General features: G+C 39.9%; 1 pseudogene; it reads left to right on the top strand.

Moving 5' to 3' along the window:
• The first annotated feature begins 762 nt into the window (after window positions 1-762).
• LOC146636261 (interferon-induced very large GTPase 1-like) lies at window positions 763-9014 on the top strand (annotated as a pseudogene).
• Window positions 9015-24717: the final 15703 nt, after the last annotated feature.

Genomic DNA, 24717 nt, shown 5'->3' with positions numbered 1-24717 from the left:
TTACTCACCCCCCAGGTCTCTCAGGTCAGCTGACAAGCTGCTCCAGGTCCAAGAGAAAGCTCAGAGAGGACAAGGCCTTCTCTATTGCTGCTCCTAATCTCTGGAACAATCTGCCCCAGCACATTAGAGAGGCCCCTTTGTTGTCCACTTTTAAAAAACATCTTAAAACCCATTTTTACTCCTTGGCGTATGACACAATATGACCCTGATTTTATTGTTTTAATCTAATGTGCTGATTTGATTTTTTTTTTTGATTTGATTATTTTTTAATTTAATTCTAACTATCATTTTATACTATTTTATTTGTGCTTATTTTATTATTTTAAATGTTATTTTAATTATCATCTTATTTTTGTTATTTTTATCTTTATTTATTTTAACTTATTCAATGTATCATTTTTGGCACGTCAAGTGTACAGCACTTTGTGTTCGGCTGGGAGTTGTGCCTTGGTGGATTTTTAGGCCCATGTCAGTTTTTAGTTTTGACCAGCCACAGATGCAGTTCTGCAGCTTCTTTCCTGGATCAAAATCTCTGAGGAATGTTTCCAACACCTTGTTGAATGTGTGGCATTAAAGTAGTTATGAGGGAAAAAGAGGATTGTCATTGTACACAAGTACAATGAGATTCAACGCACAGCTAATCCACATTATTACCTCCTTATAAACTGTATAAAACAGGTGGTCAGCATCCCTGCTGCATTACACTTCCTCAAGAATTGAAAGGAAGTCGCAAGAGAACAATACTGCAGCAAGAGGACAAAAATGGATGACGGCATCAGACAGAGAGCTCTCTTCTGTAAAGGTAGGATGTTTTATGCTGCTCTTTTTTCGGTGATATTTCTATTATGTGCATGAAAAGGAAGGCCAAGAACTAGTTTGTGGATCCACGAAGCTGCCTTCTTCAGTGCACCAATCTAGTCTGTAACCTTCCTCTCTTTCTTGTGGCAGAGGGGCGAGCCCCCCCGAGACTATAGTTTGGAAAAGCAATGAAAAAATATAAATTCAGCCCATTCAAACATCAATTGGCAGCATAGGGCTCAGTCTGCCACAAGCAGAAGTTTCCTCAAGAAAGTTTTCATTTTTCTTGCTGTTCAGTCTTATTTTTGTGTTGTGATGAAGCCTTAAATCAATCATCTTAAGTCAGATTTTGAATGCAGAGCTTTTAGCTGTTACTCTAAATTTCTAATTGCTTTTTCACACTGTATTAAAGTGTTTAATACATCAAGGCCAGAAATTGAAGCAATCATTAATACAAAAAGACTGACACTTGTGTGGGGAGAATGAAAACCAAACTCAGTGTTTTCTTTTCAGTTTGCTTTCTATTACTTACATTTATGAAAGTGTTCAAATTGTTCATGTGACGAAGGAGAGAGACAGGAAGTTGGTGGTCTTTTTCAAAATATCAACAATGAAACAGACTTTGGGAGGAGGGGGATAAACCCCCTTATGTCAAAACGAGTGATTTATGGCCTCTGAGAAAATGATTTATGACCTAGAAAGTAATAATGAAAATAGCAAGAGTTAATGGCAGTCATAATTTTTTATAAATATCATAAAGTTATGATATTTTATAACTCGATAATAATCAATAATTCCCCAAAAATATGATCATGAAAAATATGGAATAGGACTTTGTCATTTTATGACCAAAAATGCCACCTTTTTAGACAGCTGTTTTGTGGGTCTGTGTGTGTGTGTGTGTGAACATGTTTTAAACCAAAATAAAATTCTTAGTTAAACCGGTGCTTTACTAACAGTGAGGATGGGGAGAGTTGGAAGCTGCATGCCCCGATGGAAAACTTTATTACATTTTATTTGCGTTTATTTAATCAGAATTAAAGTCCGACTTACAAACGCGGAACCTCAGCGCGAGCGAGGACTGCCGAGAAAGACAGGTGTGTCTTGACACTAGTGATGTTGGAATCATGAACGAATCGTTCAATACTCGAGAATCACTTTACTGACTCACTGACTCATCCCTGTTGCTGTTAGCAAACTAATTTCATTAGTAGAAATATATTTGGCTGCTCTGAACTGGAAGAAAAAACCCTGAGTAGAAAACTCACATCAAGACAATAGCTCCTCAGTTCACAGTAGCATCGCATTGCTAACATGCTAACAGCACATTTGAGTGCTCCCCCTCCCTTCCTGTGCTGAATCGTAGCATAAGCAAATCACTCAGGACTCACTCACCCCCTCCCTCCAGGCTCACAGCTTCTTCTTCTTCTTCTTCTTGGTTGGCAACCAATGTTAAGGAGCATTACCGCCCCCTGGCACACAGCTCAGAGGACATTTAGATGAGAAAATATATATTTGACACATTTGAGGAAAATGCTAATAAAATAAAATAAAAATAAATAAAATCAATGTTCCCTTTAGACATTTTTTTTGCTCTATAAAAATAGTTGTTTTTCTTTTTCAATCACTCAGCATTTGGATTTACATGAAAAGAGAAACAAATTAAGTAAAATTTAAATTCTGTTTTTATTTACACTTTGCAGAGCATCATGTAGCATTTTCACAATTGGGGTTTTGCATACAGCAGTTACTTAAAGAATACAAAAAATACCTTAAGAAATTGAGATTACAGATATGTGGACCCAGTGTAGACACAAATCTCAATGTGAAAAAAGAGGGTTTTCTGTGTGGAGCATGTTCCCCCTGTGTTTGCTGGGGTCTTTCTCAGTACTCCAGCATCATCCCACAGTCCAGTCTTAGTTAGTGGAGGGGGAGCTTGATTGGTGATTCTTCATTGTGAATGTGAGAGATCTCTATCTATGTGTTAGTCCTGTGACAGACTGGGAATCTGTCTAGGGTGTGCCCCACCTCTTGTGCTATAATAGCTTGGATAGGATCCAGTGACCCTGGCAAGGATAAGTGGAATTGGTGGATAGATGGAATCTTAAATAATCATATAACGCAGAAAATTATCAATTTAATGTTATATCATATATAAATACATTTTGAATTTAAAATATATTATTTAAATTCTTAAACATAATAACCAAGGTTGTGAATTTTAAATCTATGTTTTATAAAAAGTTTCTTCAGAAATAATAAGAATTTTATTTTTTATTTATTTTTTATTATTTTTTATTTTTATTCACAGTGAAACACCTGGATAAATTATTGGAAGAATTGGACTTGAAGCAGTACTACAGAGAGAAGCTATCACTCAGCCGAATACTTGAGATTGATAAGAAGACCATCACTGATGAACCTGCCAAGTGTAAATCAGACCTTCCATGGTATTTTCTAAAGAAATTAATGATGTTTAATGTCACTGCTAGGAATGTGAAATGTACAGCAGAATCTGATTCAAGCAGTGATGATGAAACAGGGAGTACAAATATAGATCTTGAAAATATGATCGACAGTTCAAACAAAGGCAACACGGTGAACCCGCTCGACATAATCACTGCTCTCTTTCTGTGTTCTGATGGTTTTCTACAGCAGGAAATGGCACTAAAAATGTCCATGTGTCAGTTCTCTGTCCCTCTGCTGCTTCCTAATTGTGACACAGAACAGTGCACACTCATGCTGTGGGCCATGAGAGACGTTGTTAAAAAGTACAGACCTCAGTCTCTTTCACATTCAAAGGGCTTCATTGAAGAAAGAATCGTTCTCTCTGAACTTCCAATGGTCTCTTTTGTCAGACTGGGTGAGTGCTCCTTATTCAAGTCAGAGATTCTCAATAAACATCTGAGCAATTCTCAACAGTACCATGACACCTTTGTTCACCACGACATGGAGTGTGGTGACAGTCCAAGGAGAATTTCCAACGGACTGACTGAAATTACTTGGTATCTTCCTGGTGGAAACACAAACATTGATATTTTCAGGGGATTTCTATTTTAGGGGGATATCTGTGTGTGCAGGTGACTATTACTGTGCATAATTATTAGGCAACTTAACAAAAAACAAATATATACCCATTTCAATTATTTATTTTTACCAGTGAAACCAATATAACATCTCCACATTCACAAATATACATTATATAGGTTCTCAATGGGGTTCAGATCAGGTGAACAAGGTGGCCATGTCATTAGTTTTTCTTCTTTTATACCCTTTCTTGCCAGCCACGCTGTGGAGTACTTGGACGCGTGTGATGGAGCATTGTCCTGCATGAAAATCATGTTTTTCTTGAAGGATGCAGACTTCTTCCTGTACCACTGCTTGAAGAAGGTGTCTTCCAGAAACTGGCAGTAGGACTGGGAGTTGAGCTTGACTCCATCCTCAACCCGAAAAGGCCCCACAAGCTCATCTTTGATGATACCAGCCCAAACCAGTACTCCACCTCCACCTTGCTGGTGTCTGAGTCGGACTGGAGCTCTCTGCCCTTTACCAATCCAGCCACGGGCCCATCCATCTGGCCCATCAAGACTCACTCTCATTTCATCAGTCCATAAAACCTTAGAAAAACCAGTCTTGAGATATTTCTTGGCCCAGTCTTGACGTTTCAGCTTGTGTGTCTTGTTCAGTGTTGGTCGTCTTTCAGCCTTTCTTACCTTGGCCATGTCTCTGAGTATTGCACACCTTGTGCTTTTGGGCACTCCAGTGATGTTGCAGCTCTGAAATATGGCCAAACTGGTGGCAAGTGGCATCTTGGCAGCTGCACGCTTGACTTTTCTCAGTTCATGGGCAGTTATTTTGCGCCTTGGTTTTTCCACACGCTTCTTGCGACCCTGTTGACTATTTTGAATGAAACGCTTGATTGTTCGATGATCACGCTTCAGAAGCTTTGCAATTTTGAGACTGCTGCATCCCTCTGCAAGATATCTCACTATTTTTGACTTTTCTGAGCCTGTCAAGTCCTTTTGACCCATTTTGCCAAAGGAAAGGAAGTTGCCTAATAATTATGCACACCTGATATAGGGTGTTGATGTCATTAGACCACACCCCTTCTCATTACAGGGATGCACATCACCTAATATGCTTAATTGGTAGTAGGCTTTCGAGCCTATACAGCTTGGAGTAAGACAACATGCATGAAGAGGATGATGTGGACAAAATACTCATTTGCCTAATAATTCTGCACTCCCTGTAGATATTTTGAAAAAACTTGCAACTCAATTGGGTTTGACTAAAAACAACATCATTATTAAGACAAAGCAGAAAAATGATGCTGACTTTGTAAAAGATTTGAGGAAAACTGTCAGTAATGTGGTTGAGAAATCAGAGCTGAAGATGAAAATAGAGAAGATGGTGGATGTTGCTCATAAACTGGGAGTCCTGGTTGATGAAGACCCTCCAGAGTGCCAGACTGCAAAGAAAAATGCAAAAACCATCACTGAAGAAATTCAAAACATCCATAAATATAAAGAAGATCAGCTTCCCAGGCAATGCCAAATATGGACAACACTGACCTTGTTAGAGAAGGAAGAGTTTCGACTTTGACATGTTGGGTCTAAAAATATAGAAGACTACAAAAGTGATCTTCAGAAACAGAAATATGAACTGCGGCAAAAGCAGAACTCATACGAGATGTCAACAGCTATGACGAACTTCATCACAGGGATATCAAGCCGAGGAACAGAGAGGCTTTATTTCCTGAAATGGATGCGAATGAACCTCGATAATGTGTCTCGTATAAAACTGTGTGAACTCAGGGAGAAATATAAAGAAAAATGCAAGAACTCTGAGAACAAAGAGGAGATCAAAGAAATTGACAGACAAATTTCCAACAGCTCACTGGGGACTGAACACTTCTTCCGTGAAATGGGTCAGATCTATGAAGCTTCACTGTCTCTTCCAGAAACAGACAGATCACGTCAGTGGGTGAGTGATGTTCTCTCTCAGCTCAGTGGCTTGGTGTCTCCAAAGAAAAAAGGAAATAAGAGAAAGATACGAGTAGTCACAGTTCTTGGAGTTCAGAGCACAGGAAAGTCCACTCTCCTTAACACCATGTTTGGAGTGCAGTTTGCAGTCAGCAGTGGTCGATGTACTCGAGGTGCCTTTATGTTGCTCATCAAAATCAATGAAGACATGAAAAACGTCCTAAACTGTGACTTCTTGGTGATCATTGACACTGAGGGCTTAAAGTCACCAGAACTTGCACAACTGGACAACAGCTATGAGCACGACAATGAGCTTGCAACACTTGTTGTTGGGCTGAGTGATGTCACCATAGTGAACATTGCAATGGAGAATATAACTGAAATGAAGGACATCCTACAAATAGTTGTGCACGCTTTTCTCAGGATGAAGGAGGTGGGCAAAAAGCCTAAATGTCAGTTTGTTCATTCAGAATGTGTCGGATGTTTCAGCCCATGATAAGAACTTACAAGACAGGAAACTGCTCCTGGATCAGTTAAATGAGATGACTCAGGCAGCAGCCAAAATGGAAAAGAAAGAGGAGAACAAGAGCTTCACTGATGTGATGGACTACAGTCCAGACACTGGGAACTGGTACATTCCTGGACTGTGGAATGGAAACCCACCAATGGCACCAGTTAATGCAGGATACAGTGAGGCTGTATATGAGCTCAAGAAAAACATCATCCAACAACTGGGAAACTGTGAGTCATCTGCTAATAATGTCATGGAGTTTAAAGAGTGGGTGAAAAGCCTGTGGAATGCAGTAAAGCATGAAAACTTCATCTTCATCTTCAGAAACAGCCTCGTAGCTGATGCATACATGAAGCTCTGCTCAGAATTCAGCAAATGGGAGTGGGAGTTCAGAAAATAAATGTACACCTGGGTAAGAAATGCAGAAACAAAAATTTCCAATTTTGGTACCATTGCAGCAAAATCTGAAACATCTGACATGAGAGAATTTCTTAGTTCTTTGAAAAGTGAAGCCTCCACAGTGCTGTCTGCATGGGAGACAAAGATTCTGGATAATCTGACACAATATTTCGAGCAAACAGAGGGACATGTGTCTCTGATTGAAGGATACAAAGGGGAATTCTCAAACAGTGCAAAGGTCCTTCGTCGTGAAATAATAATGGATTGATATAGCGCTTTTCAAGGCACCCAAAGCACTTTACAATACCACTATTCATTCACTCTTACATTCATACACTGGTGGAGGCAAGCTAGAGTTGTAGCCACAGCTGCCCTGGGGCAGACTGACAGAAACGAGGCTGCCATATCGTGCCATCGGCCCCTCTGGCCAACACCACTAGGCAAGTAGGGTAAAGTCTTGCCCAAGGACACAACGACCAGGACAGAGAGCCCAGGGATCGAACCGGCGACCTTCAGGTTACAGATGCGATTCCCAACCCCCTGAGCCACGGTCGCCCCAATAGAAATAGAAAGTGGTGTAAAGTATTAGCTTGAAGCAGCAGCAGAAAACAGGCAGGGAATGACAGAAATTGATAAAATCAAAGACAATTATACAATAGAGATTGAAAAAGCAGTGCGTGCATTAATTGATAAATGTCAAAAGAAAAAAGTCCAAATGACAGACTTACAGTTGGATAAAGAGTTTGAGAAGATGTGGAAGGAAAAACTGTCTTTCTCTGAACAAAAAACCTCAAATGTCACCAATAGCGTGTCCTACTATCTGAGAGAAAATCTGAAAAACAGGGGGGGGTGCAAATGAGTTATTAAGTCAAAGGAGTCTGCAAGATTGTGGAAAAGAGTCTTTCAAATATACAGCTGAAGGACGGTTGAACAAAATTAAACATGAGGTAAAAAAGTTCTTCCGTCAAGATGACATAAAGGATGCACAAGATCTGGCTGACAGCATTATAGATGCTTGCATATACTTTGTTAATGAGCAGGTTAGAAGAAAAAACAATTACCATGACACTTACATCCAGGAGATCCTCCACATGATTGATGAGAAACTGCAAAACAATCAAGATGTTAAGATAAACATCGAGTTTGAAGTTTCTCTATGACAGCACATCTGTGGATTTGCAGCCAGCGAGTTTCAGAAAATGCATGAAGATTTCATAGAAGAAAATGATCCGTACAGATGTCTGATTAAAAACAAGGAAAGGTTTCATGATGATTTCAAAGATGTGTTTCATGAACGAGACCAGTGTCAGAAGAAAGCAGAAGAATTCACAAATCGATGTTTGAAGCCTGCTGTTGAAAACTTTGTTAATCGCTCACTGGGTCCTGATATCATTGATGAAATGAGGAAACTCGAGCAGTTCAGCACAAGAATGTCCTTCCAGTATTCAATTTTACTGGATTTGCTCTCCAAGGAGGATTTTCAAAATTATGTGAGCTACATTCGCTCATATGAGAAGTATGTAAAGACATGGATACTCGAACAAATAAAGAAGCACTTCTCAAATGAGTCGACAGTTTTTGAGTTTGAGGACCGACATCTGCGGTCGTGTATTGACAGCATAAATTCTGCCATCAACGAGGCCAAAACCAGAAAGAGTGATGGCTTCAAGGCTTTTGTTAAAGATATTTGCAAAGAACTTGGTGATAAACTGGTCATTTCCCAGGATGCTCTTGGTGCTTTCATGATACTGAACAATGCTGACAAGGAACAGTTTGCTGACTGTCTCACAACATCTGTGAGTGACATGACAGAAACTCTCAGAAAGAAGTTCAAAAAATCTACCTTTGAAATGAAACTACAACATCTCCATGTGCAGCCTCAGAATGAGCTTTTCAACAAATTGATTGGTTGTGGCAAACAGTGTCCATTCTGCAAAGCTCCCTGTGATGCAGGAGGAAAAGTCCATACTGAGCACTTTGTTTCACTGCATAGGCCGGAGGGATTGGGTAGATACAGCTGGGAGTGGACAGAGCGACTTGTCACTGACATATGCTCATCCTCAGTGATCAGTGACAACAGCTTTCGTTGCAGTCATACAAACAATGAATGGCACCCTTATAAGAAATACAAGAAAATTTATAAGGACTGGGATATTCAGCCAGATAAGACTCTCGAAGCATCAGACTACTGGAAATATATAATGACAAAATACAACAGGGAGTTTGCTGAAGAATATGAAGCAGAATGTGCTAACATCCCATTATTTTGGTATCTAATCAATAAAGATCAGGCAGAAAAAAGTCTTGATGAGGCATACAAGTAACTACTCGTATCGCTCCTCATTTCCTTCTGCTGTACAGAAGATATCGTAGATGTAGTTTTTGGTAAATGGTAAATGGCCTGTATTTATATAGCGCTTTTTGTAATATTAATGAAAATGTCTCAATATCTTCTGAGCCAAAAGTAAAATACTCTCAGTACACAGAAAATTTACCAGTGTGGAACTCTTCCCCTGAGTTCAATTTAACTGAATTAATGAAAAATAATCTGATATCAAATATATGTTTTGTATGTGTTGTTTTTCTTCTCTTTTTTTTTTTGGTAATTGATATATTCACATTTCTATTATGGATAAGTCAGTTTTCGTCTTTTTTTCAATAACAAAGTTAAAAACAAAAAAAGAGACTCAGACTTTATAAATAATTTGTGTTTCTTTGAGGAGTCTTATGTTGAATCTTTACACTTACACAAATAGAAAACAGTGGATCAAACTGTGTGTTATCTACAAAAAATAAAAAATAAATTGTAGTCTGTAATTCAATCCACCATTCCTCAGAGCCCACTTCAGTCTCACCATCTTTTCACAGCATGGTTCCCTGTGTACGATAGGTTTATACACAGGGAGAAGGTAGACCAGGTGGTGAATTGATCCTGATGAGCTATATGCCTTTTTTGTGTAAGCACACAGTATATTCAGTGCTTTAATGTCTCTGGTTGGGTGTGTTATCAAAATGAGACTTTCTATTGTGTTTTATAAATTGCAGTGACATCAGATCAATAAATCTGGGGGAAAAAATAACGTGTTTTTCTTGACATCTCGTATGTTTCATCATCTGTTTTATAAATTAGTTTCTTATTAAATAAGGAAAATTATGTGAAAATTCATCCTCCCTGTTCTCTAACAAAGGAAGTGGGGTAAACGGTGTCTTTCATGGGTTTGAGCTTTTCACAAAATTTTGGATATAGTCCATGTGACTGTCTCTGGAAGCAGCTTACATATTTTTAGTCTTAAAAAAAAGAGAGTTTTTACGTTATACTATTATCTGTTATTATGTAGTGTTTTTACGAGTCTGAATAATGCAACTTTTTAAAATAATCATATTTCATTATGTAACACCTGCTTAGTATAGTTAGGCTAGGCTTATAGACTAGATTTGAGAGGAGTAAAATTAATTTGAGAGAATTGAATGTTGAACAGCTGGCAGGTTTATTACAATGTTACAATGGTGCAATAAACCAATGTAAACAACAAAGAAAATTAACAGAGAAGATTAACTGAGAAAAGCGCTTTTTTGAAAATTAAAGCAAACATGAAATAAAATAAAATAAAATGAGTAGTCTCTTCAGACCTGACTCCTGATGAAGCGGATATTGTGAGTTTAATAGTTCCTCCAAAAAACAATCCGTATGGAGTAATGGGTTTTGTTCTTGCTTATCTGAAATCCTGTGGTTTAAAGTAATTCAGTATGTAGATCTACTCCTGCATCCAGAACAGCTGGCCACACTGCTTTTGGATTCGCCAAGTTTTTTGTTTTTTTTTTTCTTTTTTTTGGCCTGTCCCATTTGGTTCTTTAGCCATCAGAGTTGTTGTCTGAAGACCAACAAGGATACCCAATGGATTTACTTTGCCAAATGGATCATCGTGGCATTGCCGTATTGGTCCATTTGATCGATCTTTGTTTTTATTATTTATTATATTTTATTTTCAGATGTTACAGACGGGACAGACATGAGTGAGGGATAGGAAAGGGAGAGAGAAAGAGGAAGGAAAAGAAAAACAGAAGGGGAGAGGGACAGTGAGAAAGGGGGGGAGAAAAAAATAAAAATCTCCTGGATCACCTGTTGAGAGAAGAATAGAAAACAAGCAAAAAAAACAAAGTAACATACTAAACACAACACCATCGCATTAATCTAGCTAAGTGTAAACAGCAGTAAATACTAAATATTCAATGTTGTTGTGCAGCACGCAGGACAGACAGCGCACAATGTGCTTCGAAGTAGCAGCCAAGAAAGGTGTAATTTAAGTCTACGAGCAGTGAACATCCGTGTGCATACCTGTGTGGATCAACGCGCTTGTATTCAAATGGTTTCCACATGTAATGGTCTGCAAGAGGATGTAGCGAGCCATAGCCCCGTCCCCCAGGGCATGAAGCAGGCATGGAGGATAGTGATGGGATTTCCGGCTCTTTTTAGAGATCCGGCTCTTTCGGTTCGGCTCACTAAAGAGAGCCGGCTCTTTCAGCTCCGAACCGGCTCTTCAGGTTGTTTTGTTGCTTTAATTAATTTATTATTAACAATACTATAAAATTGTGCACAAAAGGAATTACTAACGTAAAAAAAAGTGGTTTTATTTATATATGTTTATATATAAATATAAAACACATTTCTAGCATGAACTGAACTTCCAAAGCAGAGCTACTAGATCACTTAAATTACACAATTGAAAGCATGTGTGTACTGTTTGTGTATTTATACACAGGCACTCATATATATTCAAATAATTTAAAAAAAAAGTTCATTTACCTGTTATTACCACACACCAAATCCGATCGTTGGTACTTGCTGGCTTGTTGTAGTCACAAGATAACAAAAGCTCCACACTGCGCCCAGCATCCTGGAGCACTTCTGTTGTCTTTTGTACGTGTTTTGAGTTTTTATGTACTTCTGAGTTTTTATGTGCTTCTGAGTTTTTACGTGTTTTTACGTGTTTTGGAGTTTGTATGTGCTTCAGAGTTTGTACGTGTTTTGGAGTTTTTACGTGCTTTGTCTGTAGGGGCCACCGTAAATATACTTTTATTTATTCACTCCACAAAAAATGTAATAAATAAATCATATAATACAAAAATCAACTATTCACATTTCAACTTTTAACTATTTAAATTTTCCGCTTTTTCCTTTTATAAATTTAAAGTGAAACAACACAAAACACTGCAAACCACAACACAATTAAATATAAATTATAATATGAAAACAAAAAGAACATGCATATTCTCTGTCATATGGGCCCGCATGAATAAACTTTCTGAATCCTTTATCATCTGCAACTGAAAATAGTTGTGGATGATTACTATACCTTTCTAATGTGACGTTGTTGTCCCTGGCTCTCTTTCTCTGTCTCTCCCTCTGGCTCTGTTCCTGTGCTACTGCGAGTGTAACTACCGCCCCTCCCCCCTCTGCCCAGCATAAAGCACAAGACTCGTGTGCAGAGTAAAGCGGAAAAAAAGTGCAAGAGAGAGGTTGAGAGAAAGAAAAGAGAAAAAAAAACAACAAAAAAAAAACCATGTCATGGCTCGCGATAAGGAGCCGGCTCGCGTCGTTCACTTCAAAGAGTCGGATCTAAGAGCCATTTCGTTCGCGAACGACCCATCACTAATTAATAGAAATACGTTTTACTAGCGGACCGAAAGTGTTACTGACGGGAATCTACAGCGTCTTGAGCTGAATTAAGACTTCAGAAGTCATTCGTCATGTCGAATGACCAGCGGATAAACTCTCAGGTTGGTAATAAATGTATTACATGTAAGAACAAGCGTCATGTTAACAAATGATAGCTGTACGGTAACTTTTATGCTTATTGTAGCTGTTAGCTCAAAACGCTAATTTAGCGTAGTTTGCCCTGAATTCAGCTTTGACAAACAAATATGATCGACTGTTTCTAGTAGAAACAGTAGAATTATTATGGTAGTTAATCACATATCATATCACTTCAAACAGAGGTGATCCAGTAATGCTGCACTAATGAATTAGACTAACTATTCACTTTAGCTAAAGTTATTAAATCCTTTAACGAGGATCCATTGGAGGGCAAGTCTGGTGCCAGCAGCCGCGGTAATTCCAGCTCCAATAGCGTATCTTAAAGTTGCTGCAGTTAAGTTAGCTAAAGAGTTGGGATGCTGTGTAAGACATAAATAATAGGGGTGCAACGATACTCGTATCGATATTGAACCGTTCGATACAGTGCTTTCGGTTCGGTACGCATATGTATCGAACAATACAAAATAAATTTTTAATTTATTTTATCAACTTTCCTTCTGACGATGCTGTCTGTGTTGAGCGCTCAGTGGATCTGCGCTCGACAGTGCAGCCTAGGCGGAGTAGTCGAACGCAGATTCACTGAGCGCAGGGCAAGCTAGCGAGACAGAAGTTAAGCTCTCCTTGCAACATGGCAAATTGAACCTCCCCACCCTCATTCAGATCTGGCGTTTGGAACTATTTTGGTTTTCATGTGACGTATGACCCTGAAGGTAAGCGCATCATGGACTAAAGTAAAACAGTATGTTGGATGTGCCACGCAATGCTCAATTACATGGGTGGGAGCTAGTGTGTTAGCGCAGTTAGCTCGTGTTGGCCGTCCAGCCTCATGCACGGGCGATCCGCGGTAGCTCGTTAACTGAGATTTGCCGTGTTGTGGCATTAAGGTCATTTCAACGAGATTTACGCTGACAGCACTAGTGGGAACACAACAAATATGACTGCACATTTACACCGACATCATCCTAGTGCAAAGACAAGTGGAAGCAGAAAACAACAAGCAGCATGCTACAAACTTTACCCGAGTCATTTAGACAGCCGTTAGCACATGATTCTCCTTATGGGGACCTGATATGTTTAATATGCTGCTGAGAATATAGCCCAGAAGAAGCGTATAGTATAGCTTTTATTTTGGAAAGAGACATTTCTCTGTAATAAACTCTCTTTTCCAAAGATGAGTGATTCCTCAATCAGATACAGGGCTCGCAAAATCGCCTGCCCGACGTCCCGGGGCTAGCGATTTTTCCAGTCGGGCTACCAAAATCTATCTCTGCCCTGCCCGTCGGCCTATCGTAGGAAGGAAAAATATATGTCAATGCTTTTGCATTCTTTCGGAAATGTAGCTGGCTAATTATGTCATTGGCATCGGTGAGCCACTGTCAATATGTGACATATTGAAATCGCGTTTGAATTTGCGCTTGTTTTTTGCTTTCACTTTGCAATCGCGCACTGTGTATAGAGAGCGACAGCACTGATTGGTGAGTGGTGATAATTTGCGCACCAATTCCTCTGACATCGTTTTATCAATCTTTAGCTTACTATGCAAACATGACAAGTGAAATCTCCCGCAGCAAGCTTAAACATGTGAGAGATTGATTGCGCAGAGAATCGCTGAGCATTATGTGAGTGCGTGTGTAAAAGCAGCAGGATATATATTGTAGCGGGTCAGGGCTGTTCGGGGTTCTGTTTGTACAGTTATGTTTTGTTTATGTTGCCATAGTGACGGGTGACGCCCTCTCACTGCGACGGTGTGTCCTTCCGGGGTCAGAGGGCGCCCTGTGTGTTGTTGTTGTTGTTGCTGTGCTGTTGCCGCGCTGAGCAGTTAGCTAGCGGCAGTGTTCTTCTGCAGATGTCAATAAACGGCTGTGCTCCCTGGCTAGCTCACGGGAAGCAAGACCAAACGATACCTCCGTCTCCTCCTTGTCTGAGCTCGCCACATTGGTGTCAGAAGTGGGATGATGGTGGCACCCCATGTTCTGACCCGAGTGACTTTTCCCCCGCCGGTCGTGAGCGGTCGGTGCGCCAAAAGAAGGCACCTGGACATTTGCAGGACTTTGTGTGGCGTAATGGGGTCGTCGGGGACGACTGACCCCTTAGGTGGGGGCTATGTAGCGGGTCAGGGCTGTTCGGGGTTCTGTTTGTACAGTTATGTTTTGTTTATGTTGCCATAGTGACGGGTGACGCCCTCTCACTGCGACGGTGTGTCCTTCCGGGGTCAGAGGGCGCCCTGTGTGCTGTTGTTGTTGTTGCTGTGCTGTTGCCGCGCTGAGCAGTTAGCTAGCGGCAGTGTTCTTCTGCAGATGTCAATAAACGGCTGTGCTCCCTGGCTAGCTCACGGGAAGCAAGACCAAATGATACCTCCGTCTCCTCCTTGTCTGAGCTCGCCACAATATTTTAGTTCTGCTGAGCCAAATAAGACAGGTCAGGGTGAAGAAGTGACAGCCAAAGAAAAGCTTACCACAAAACGGAAAAGTTATGACAAATCAGACTATAAGGCAAAAAGAAAGCGCAGCTTTATGGTTTCATGGACAAAAGAATTTCTGTGGCTGCAATATCACAAGCGAAATAACCAGGGCTGCACATAAGTGGTCCGCAGGTGCGCATTCGCTGTCAAAATAAAAAACGGGCACAAGATAAGAAGTTGCAACGCGTGTTTACATACATAAGATTTTCAGGAGGAGGACAGACATTTGTTTAGAACTCTTAAAGATGTCGAAGAAGCAAGCTCCTTTAACCCTTTAGAGCCGATCGGAGCGGACACGCTCTGTTTTGCGTAACTATTTTTAAATCCCGGTAGCTCTGCAACCACGTGAGCTAGCGCAATAATTTTTTTTGGATATGAAACCGGAGGAGTTGTACTCACATCTTATGCCATCAGCTTGTCCTAGGTCACAGTTTCCTTCCACATAAAGCTTTGCAAAAACTGCATAAAAAGCGCTTGCAAGAACAAAAACATAATATTCCAGAAACACACGTTGCCAATCCGATCAGCTGTTCATAACACTTCCTATGTTGGAATAGACGTCAGCGCGAACTTTTGCATTTCCGCCATGACCTGCCCGAAACCGGAAGTGACGTCATTTTGCGGAAATGTAGTCTTTTTTTATGATCAGGGCCTCAGGGCATATACTGGTCTTTTTAAAAGTTATCTTTGACTTTATGACTTTCTGTGTCATTTCTGGGATGCTTAGGACTCATATTGCACTGCTGGAAATAGTTTATTTTGATGCATATGCTGCTTTTTTGCAAATTTGCAGTATAATATTTATTTTCATTTTTCCTGCAGTGTATAAAAATTGGTGTATTTCAAAAATAAAACTATGAAGACACTCAAAATAAATTTCCTGTGGTGGGAAACTATTTTGTGCAACTTTTTTGTATTTACAGTTTTGAGGGATAAGCCTCTTAAATTTCTCTAACTACAAATATATGTTAAAAAAGCAAAAACGATTTTCAATTTTTTTGTAGTTTATTGCACTTTTTTGCAATTTATGTAATTACTATGCACTTAATGAATACATATTATTAAAGTTTGGGCTATAATGGTTGTATTGATGTATAGCTGTCACGGTTCTGGGTCCGTTGGACCCAGTATTTTGAGTTTATTGTGTTTTGATTTAAGTTTTCATCAGGGATTGTGTTCTTGTTCTCTTGTCGTGTTATGGTGATGATTATGATTTCTATTATTAGAGTTCCATGTTTCTGTTTATCTGGGTTTACGATGTGAGTTTAGTTTCATATGTCATTTCCTGTCTGTCTCTCAGTGTCAGGTCTGCGTCTTGGTGTGGTGTTCTCATTTCCTGTTTTATTGTGAAGGTCTGGGTCTCATGTGAGTGTGTTCAGTTTTACCTTTGTCTCGTCTTGTTGATTATTCCCAGCTGTGTCCACCACCTGTGTGTAATTCCCCTGTGGTTCTCTGTGTATTTAAGTCATGTCTTCCGTCATTGTTGTTGCTGGTCCGTCTGTGTATTCCACCCTGCCTCATCTGTGTATCTACCATGTCTCACCCGTTTGTTCTCCCTGCTGTCCGCCGTTAGTCTCTTCTGGTCGTTCTCGTTAAGGTTTGTGCTCTGTAGTTTAGTTGATTCCAGTATAGTTTAGTTCTAGCTCCATTTGCCGTTTGTATTTACTTTCATGTTCAATAAACCACCTTTACTCCTTCACGACTGCCTGCATTTGGATCCTCCTTAATTTCCTCCACACGGCTCACCTCACTCGCCGTGACAATAGCAACTTGAAATGCTCCCAAAAATGGCTCCACAGCATGTAAAAATATAATATAAGCTCTGGTGGACTTGGTTCTATGGTAGGTCTTAAAGGGTTAAGCAATTACTGTGATGTTCCTCCACCTCCAAAGAAATGTCAGAAGGAGTCCGAACCACAAAAGAAGCATGTATTCTCGGAAAAGTAGTTGCAAGAGGTGAGCTGGCTTCAAACAAATGATGAACGCACAGAGATGTGGTGCGGAATGTGTTTTGAAAATTTAATAAATGACAAATTAAAAAGGCATGAACATTTTTTTTGTATCGAAAAAATATCGAACCGTGACACCAAAGTATCGAACTTACTGTTAGATATATGTAACTAAAAAATATGTAAAATTGCCACTGGAAAATGAAGTCTCCCTAAAGTCTAATTTTGTTGATGAGGTAATTGTCACTATATGTTCACGATGCAGTGCGTTTTCATTTGTTATATATGTGTATAAATACATTTTAGTATTTTAGCAGTTTTATTTGTTAATTAGATTTTATTGTGATGTTGCACCTCAGTCGCCTAGAGGCCCCGCTGAGGAGAGGTGTTCATGCAGAAGTCCAGTAAAGTGAAGTTGCTGTACTGTTTTGTTTTTATTTTAAACAGTTCTGGGAGAATAAATCCACCCAGCTGGCAAAGTGAGAGCTGACTCCTCTGGTCATTTGCAGAACACAACATCATAGAGAACTAACGGCAATCAGAGTTTAAGGCCAGACCGGCTACATAAACAGAGGTGCTGGAGGACTGGCCATAACAAACACACAGCAAGTTGAGGGTACGACACGACAGAGAGCACAGGAAAACGCAGGGCTTATATACACAGGGGAGTAATCAGGGAATGAGCAACAGGAGGGAGACACAGCTGGGAGAAATTAGGCTAACGGAAGAGGTATAACTGAACACACTAGCTGTGTCCCAAAATGTCGGCTGCATCCTCCAGAGGCCGCATTTGAAGGCCGATTACGTCACAGCCAGGCGACGAAGGCTGTCCCAATTCGTCGACTCCTTCAAATGTGGCCGACAAATGCGTCCTTCATTTCCCCGAAATTGAAGGATGGGTCGGGTGTGTCCTTTGTGGCCCACCATACCCCAGAATTCATAGCGCGGCCCAGCCAAACTCCAATTTCCAACAATGGCGGCCGCTACTAAGTTTTAAAATTACTCTTATTAATCTTTCTGGGTGACAAAATAAACTTTTAACATATTTTCAGGAGAGAAAGTAGCTGTGTAAATTACAAATATCTGCTTGGTTTATCAAGACATCGCATTTTTGCAAAAGTGTGCCGACGTTTTCGGAGATGTCTATTACCCACCAGCTTGATAGCAAGCCGTGGGGTTCAATGGTCACTCCAGCCGGCGAGAGCAGCAGACTCCCGGCTTCATCGTTTTCAGATCCCCGCTCTTTCGCTACTCAGCTTAAACATGATATATAAGTCACTCGGATAACTTAAAAATGTAATTGTTTGCCTTTTTTCGGTGTTTTATTTGTTCCGGAGTAAATCGGTTTGGCTGAGATCAAAGTTATTAGATTATTAGATTATATAAAACTTTATTAATCCATCGGGTGGGTTCCTCCGGGATTTTCACACAGCTGAATAAACGTTAAACAGAAAACTGATTAAACAGAAGCGTGAGACGGTCGACAATTTACGCCAGTGTCCTGTTATATTTTAGATAGCAAGGAGCAGACGGCCAAGTTTATTAAACTCCACCGAGACAGCGGTGACGCAAATCTGAAGGCTAGACTGTCCCATTTCACAGCCTCGCACTTCCGGCCTTCTCGGTCTTCAAAGGACCCCACCCACGTAGACCACGAAGACCGGGTCCTCCGAAGGATGCAGCCGACGTTTTGGGACACAGCTATAGACATGAGACATGAACTTTCAAAGTAAAACAGGAAATAAGAAACAATTGACAAAAACGCAAACTTGACACTGAGAGAAACAGGAAGAATATGACACAAAACAGAGACAGTGACTTAAACTAAAGGCCAGAACACCAAATAAAGTAATGAGAAGAAAACCAAGAATAACCCCTAATACAAAATCAAACCAGCACAACTCAAAAACCCAAACAAAGCATATATTTAGAAAAACAAAACAGAAACAGAAAAAGCTGGGTCAAAATTGACCCAGAACCATGATAATTAAAACATCTTCACAAGAAAAAGCAGCTGAATTAAATCTTAAGCACAGTGTGACATGGTTAACTGTATGTGTCTACAGCAGGATTTAATATCCATGAAAAATAAAGGTGGTCTAATGGAAAACTTTGAACATTGAGGCAACCAAGTGATTTCTGAGAAATGTTCATCTGATAGTGTTGGCAACTGTTGAACTTGTCTGTTTGGCTAAACCGGACATGGCAGAAGTTTCCCTCTCTGTAATCAATCCTTTCATTACTAACATGCTAAACAAGTTCTGAAAAGTTTCATACATAGTTTCAAACAGTGGCTTATCAAGTCTAGACGCTGTTAACAAGACATGGATACGCCCATGAGAATGCCTACCCCAAACAGAAACTAATGTAAATGAGTAGGAAAATCATCCTCAGCTTTTTCTCTCCAATTTCAGTCATTTGGTTTTTATAGCTTATGTTTATGAAAGTGCTCAAATTAGTTAAAGGCTTGGCTCTCATTACTTTCAGAGAGAAACATACCAAATAACCCAGAGCAACTGTAGGAGTCAATACCAACAACGGAGGTAAAATATATGAAAAAAAAAATGTCCTCACTACATACTGTGTTTGCAATAATACATTTTTATGTGTGTTTCTGTTATTCTCTAAGTCCAATCAGGCTCCTGAAGACACGAAGAACAAAAGCAAAAGTCAGTCTGCTGTTAACCCTACACACAAAAAAGTAGGTAAAAATGAACATGAATTCCAAAACAATTAGGATGCTTGGGAAACGATTGGGAGACCCATGGGCTCAGGCAACATGAGAGTATCCGAGTTGGATATTGGATATGTTGTGCGGGATCTTCAGAAATCTCAAGTTCCGGCTCAAGCAGTGCAGCACCCTTGGGCTCATGAGAGAGATCCACAGGCTCAGTGGAAGAGCTGGCTGGTTGTAGTGAGGATGCATTCTGAGGAATCAAATGAGTGGGGAAGCTCTTATCTGAATTTCTTCAAGCGCCCTTTACATAGTTAAATGTGTGAAATTATTGGGGACTGATGCAGTTGAGGGTGTTTGTTAGCAATTTCCCTTATGGTGGAGAGTCCCACTGATAGTATGTTAATATCCTCAGTCATAATTCTTTTTCAAACTCTTTGAGATTCTTAGAAACTCTAATCTCAGTGTCTCATCTAGAATTTGTGTCTAGTGTTGGTGTGATGAAGCCCTGTGAATGTGGCAAACTTTTCTGGTTTATTCTGGCCAACCTTTCCAGACAATTTTCATCAAAAAGCAGGCCACTTACTTGGTATCTTCCTTGTGGAAACACAAACATTGATATTTTCAGTCAGCCAGTGGCTGTAGCTAACCTTCGTGGAGACATTGCTTCATTTGAAACACAATACTCCTTTTTGTGTCAGACATCGGCAGCAGTTTTTGTCACACACACACACTACTATTAGAAAATACTATTCATGATAAAAATCCATATTTTTCCTGACCATAGTTTTTGAATTATTGAAAATAAAGTTATGAAGTTATGAAATAACAATTGTATTAATATCCTAAGTCATAAATCACATAAATCATTTTTACACAAGGGGTTTAATATCCCTCTGTCCGTGTGATGTTCATTCTGGGCTTTCTGTAAGAGCTTTTGGGCTGGAAATTTGTACGAGTAGTATAAAGGCTCTTGGGGGTCATTGTGTGGTGTTTTTGTATTTGTTGGTTTGTGTTTATTTTGTTTTATTTCACGAGCTAGTTATTAGATGCCACCCAGCCCCTCTCTTTCCAGTGCAGCAAGCAGCAGGTGCACCTCACAAATGGAAGGCGTCCATACTCCCTACAAATGGGCAGTAGAAAACCAATCGGTGCCTATGCAATCCCCAGAATGCACTGGCATGATGTTGAGACAACATGGGTGCAAGCAATGTTCCCTCTAAGTGCAATTGTGCACTGCTGGCACGGTCTCTGCGCACAGAAAATCTGTGTTGTGCACAAAAAAAAATCTAACCTGAATTGAAATAGAATTAAAACTTTAACAATTCTGTTTTGCAGTGTTAGTCAGTAAGTGACTGGCTGCTCCCGTATGGGATTAGAACGATGCCACCTTATCCCATAGTCCAGCCAATCACGCGATTTACATTCGTATATACGCCCCTAATCAACGTCGTTGACAGGCCATGACAGCGTCCTTATGTGCCGACACCAGTGCTTTAGCTAGCAAAGCGGCTGATGTGGAGTGAAGCCACGTTAATGACAACGTGTACAACCATTGGAGATGTGAGCAGGACAGATGGAACAATTGATGGAAAAAGTGTCAATTTAAAAACTTTATAGCAGTTTTTAAATTGTGTTGATAGGCCACATAAAATCAGAGTTATGATAAAAAATATATGCAATGTTTGTTTTATTCCTGAATACTAAAACAGTAAAAACAGCGTTTTATAAGGAAAACGCTCAAAAGCACTCTCCGCCTGTGAGCAAAGACAAAACCAAAAAAAAACCCCACCCTTTCCTATTGGTCAAAAAATGTACCATGTCAACCTATCAAAAAATGATATGGCAACGTGGCATTTAGTTGTTTAGGAAAGGGGGAAGTTTTAGGAGTGACAGCGGTGTTTTGAGATGTGAGAGATTTGCAACGTTTAGCCAAATCTTGTGTAGTTAGTGTGTAGTGTAGTCAGTAGTTTTGTTGTGTGTGGCAGAACAATGAGGCAACTGCTGAATGTTACAGGTGTTACAGCAGTGATACAACTCCTGCTGTCAGGCCTGCAGGTATCAGGCTGTTGTTCTCCTTTATTTCATAGTGGACAGAAATTATTTTTTGGAGTGACACAAATAATTTGTGTGGCATCAGATTTGATGCAGAACAGCTGATTGTTCTGTAAATAGTTTGAAATGTTTATTTAAAAAAATGCCTTGGCTGCATTTTTAGGTAAACAGCTGCAAAAAACTTTGTTGTTTGCATAACTCAGTTACTTTTTTGAAGAAGTTACTATATAATTAATTGCCCAACATTGGTCATTATATACTGTATTTTGCAGACAGAGAGTAACAGGACTCTCTCCCAGACCACAGACTCATGATACAAGTCAGCTTTATAAAAAACAAAGAAAGAAAGTTGTGTTTTCAAAATTGGAGTTCAAGTTACTTTTACTTCCAATAGTGTTCACATACTACACAGGTCATGAACAAGATTTTTTTTAAATTTTCATTGTAAGTGGGCTAAAGCAGTTAATTAAAAGTAACATGTAAATGCTGTAATTTGATTATTTTAATAAACCATGTAACTTGGATGGTTTCGAATTGTCTAATGTTGCACACAGTGGTCCAACTCTCACAGTTGGTGTGTTTGCTCAGACACGTGAAAAATTAGAGGGAACATTGGGTGCAAGCAACTTTTTTGCCAATGCCCATGATGCCACCCCCACCATGACACTACGGCCCATGTCGCCCATATCACTGCCACTAACCACCACCACTTTTTTAAATTTTTTTTTTGCACAGTCGAGGAGCCTATCAGGCCACATTTCACTGCGTGTTATACCCGTATAACCATGCACGTGACAAATAAAGAATCTTGAATCTAACTACACTGCCTTACAAAATGAAAGTAAGTGAGGCACCTCACCCCTTTACGAGAAATCACAGGATCCTGAGTGAAAATGAAAGTGTTCATTTAACAGTATAAAAGTGGAGGTCAGAATACTGGCTGCACTACACTGTCTGAAGAATTCAAAAGAAGCGACTTGTCTACAGAAACAGGAAAACAATTGTGCTGCCACTAGTGCAGAAGCAGACTAAGTTAGACGACAAATCTCTTCCATTACGGTAGGTTGTTTAATACTTTTATTTCTTTTTCATAGGGATGTTTCTGTTATGTGGATGATAAGGAAGACCAGATGTTAACTAGTGAATTCACCAAGCTGCTTTTTTCAATGCAATAGTCTAGTCTGCAATAAGCAAAAGATTTCTCAAGAAAGGCTTTCATTCTTTGTAGACTTACAGTCTGATTATTGGGTTAAGAAAAAGTATGCTTCGGCACACATTAGTCTAACACACTGTGCTGACTAAATTGCATTATGTGCATTTTGGGGTTGGTATAGAATAATAACAGGTCACAAGTCAGATAAAATTGGATAGAAAACTATCCAAATCAGACAGGATGCATATACAGGGTGGGCCATTTATATGGATACAGGAAGAGGGCCATGTGACCCATCAAACTTATTTGTAATGTCACAAGAAAAACAATGGTGTGCTTGGTTTCAACGTAACTTTATTCTTTCATGAGTTATTTACAAGTTTCTGACCACTTTTAAAATGTGTTCAATGTGCTGCCCATTGTGTTGGATTGTCAATGCAACCCTCTTCTCCCACTCTTCACACACTGATAGCAACACCGCAGGAGAAATGCCAGCACAGGCATCCAGTATCCATAGTTTCAGGTGCTGCACATCTCGTATTTTCACACCATAGACAATTGCCTTCAGATGACCCCAAAGATAAAAGTCTAAGGGGTTCAGATCGGGAGACCTTGGGGGCCATTCAACTGGCCCACGATGACCAATCCACTTTCCAGGAAACTGTTCATCTAGGAATACTCGGACCTGGCACCATAATATGGTGGTGCACCATCTTGCTGGAAAAAACTCAGGGAACGTGCCAGCTTCAGTGCATAAAGAGGGAAACATATCATCATGTAGCAATTTCAAATATCCAGTGGCCTTAAGGTTTCCATTGATGAAGAATGGACCCACTATCGTTGTACCCCATATACCACACCAAACCATCACTTTTGTTGTTCCAACAGTCTTGGAGGATCCATCCAATGTGGGTTAGTGTCAGACCAATAGCGGTGATTTTGTTTGTTAACTTCACCATTCACATAAAAGTTTGCCTCATCACTGAACAAAATCTTCTGCGTGAACTGAGGGTCCTGTTCCAATTTTTGTTTTGCCCATTCTGCAAATTCTGTGCGCCGATCTGGGTCATCCTCGTTGAGATGCTGCAGTAGCTGGAGTTTGTAAGGGTGCCATTTGGGAGTAGCTAATATCCGCCGAAGGGATGTTCGACTAATGCCACTCTCCAGTGACATGCGGAGAGTGCTACGCTGTGGGCTCTTGCTGAATGAAGCTAGGACAGCCACTGATGTTTCTTCATTAGTGACAGTTTTCTTGCGTCCACATTTTGGCAAATCCAACACTGAACCAGTTTCACGAAACTTAGCAAGTAGTTTGATAACTGTAGCATGGGAGATGGGTGGTCTCATAGTGTGTCTTGCATTGAAATCTGCTGCAATGACCCGGTTACTGCGTTCACCAGATATCAACACAATTTCGATCCGCTCCTCACGTGTTAACCTCTTTGACATGTCAATGGCGGTGAACAAAGTGAAACTTGTAAATAACTCATGAAAGAATAACGTTACATTGAAACCTAGCACACCATTGTTTTTCTTGTAACATTACCAATAAGTTTGATGTGTCACATGGCCCTCTTCCTATTGAAAAAACAAAAGTTGTATCCAAGATGGCCGACTTCTAAATGGCCACCATGGTCACCACCCATCTTGAGTTTGCCCCCTCACATATACTAATGTGCCACAAACAGGACTTTAATATCACCAACTATTCTCATTTTATTATGGTGTATCCATGTAAATGGCCCACCCTGTACTTAATACGAGAATGATAAGATAAGGAGAAGAGAGTTTTGCTTGAAAGAACTGTTTAACAAACACTTTGAAGAGCAGAGCAGAGCTGTCATGTGCAGGCCTACTTTAAATTAAAACATATGTGAAATGATCCACAAGTGTAAACCAAGCTTTACAAATGTATACAAT

Source organism: Diplotaxodon limnothrissa, linkage group LG3, assembly GCF_057381915.1.
Source record: "Diplotaxodon limnothrissa isolate DT_005_m linkage group LG3, D_limnothrissa_male_GT1.1, whole genome shotgun sequence".
Classification (NCBI taxonomy): domain Eukaryota; kingdom Metazoa; phylum Chordata; class Actinopteri; order Cichliformes; family Cichlidae; genus Diplotaxodon; species Diplotaxodon limnothrissa.
Note: the sequence above shows the minus strand (reverse complement) of the source record. Positions and strands in the feature narration are given on the sequence as shown.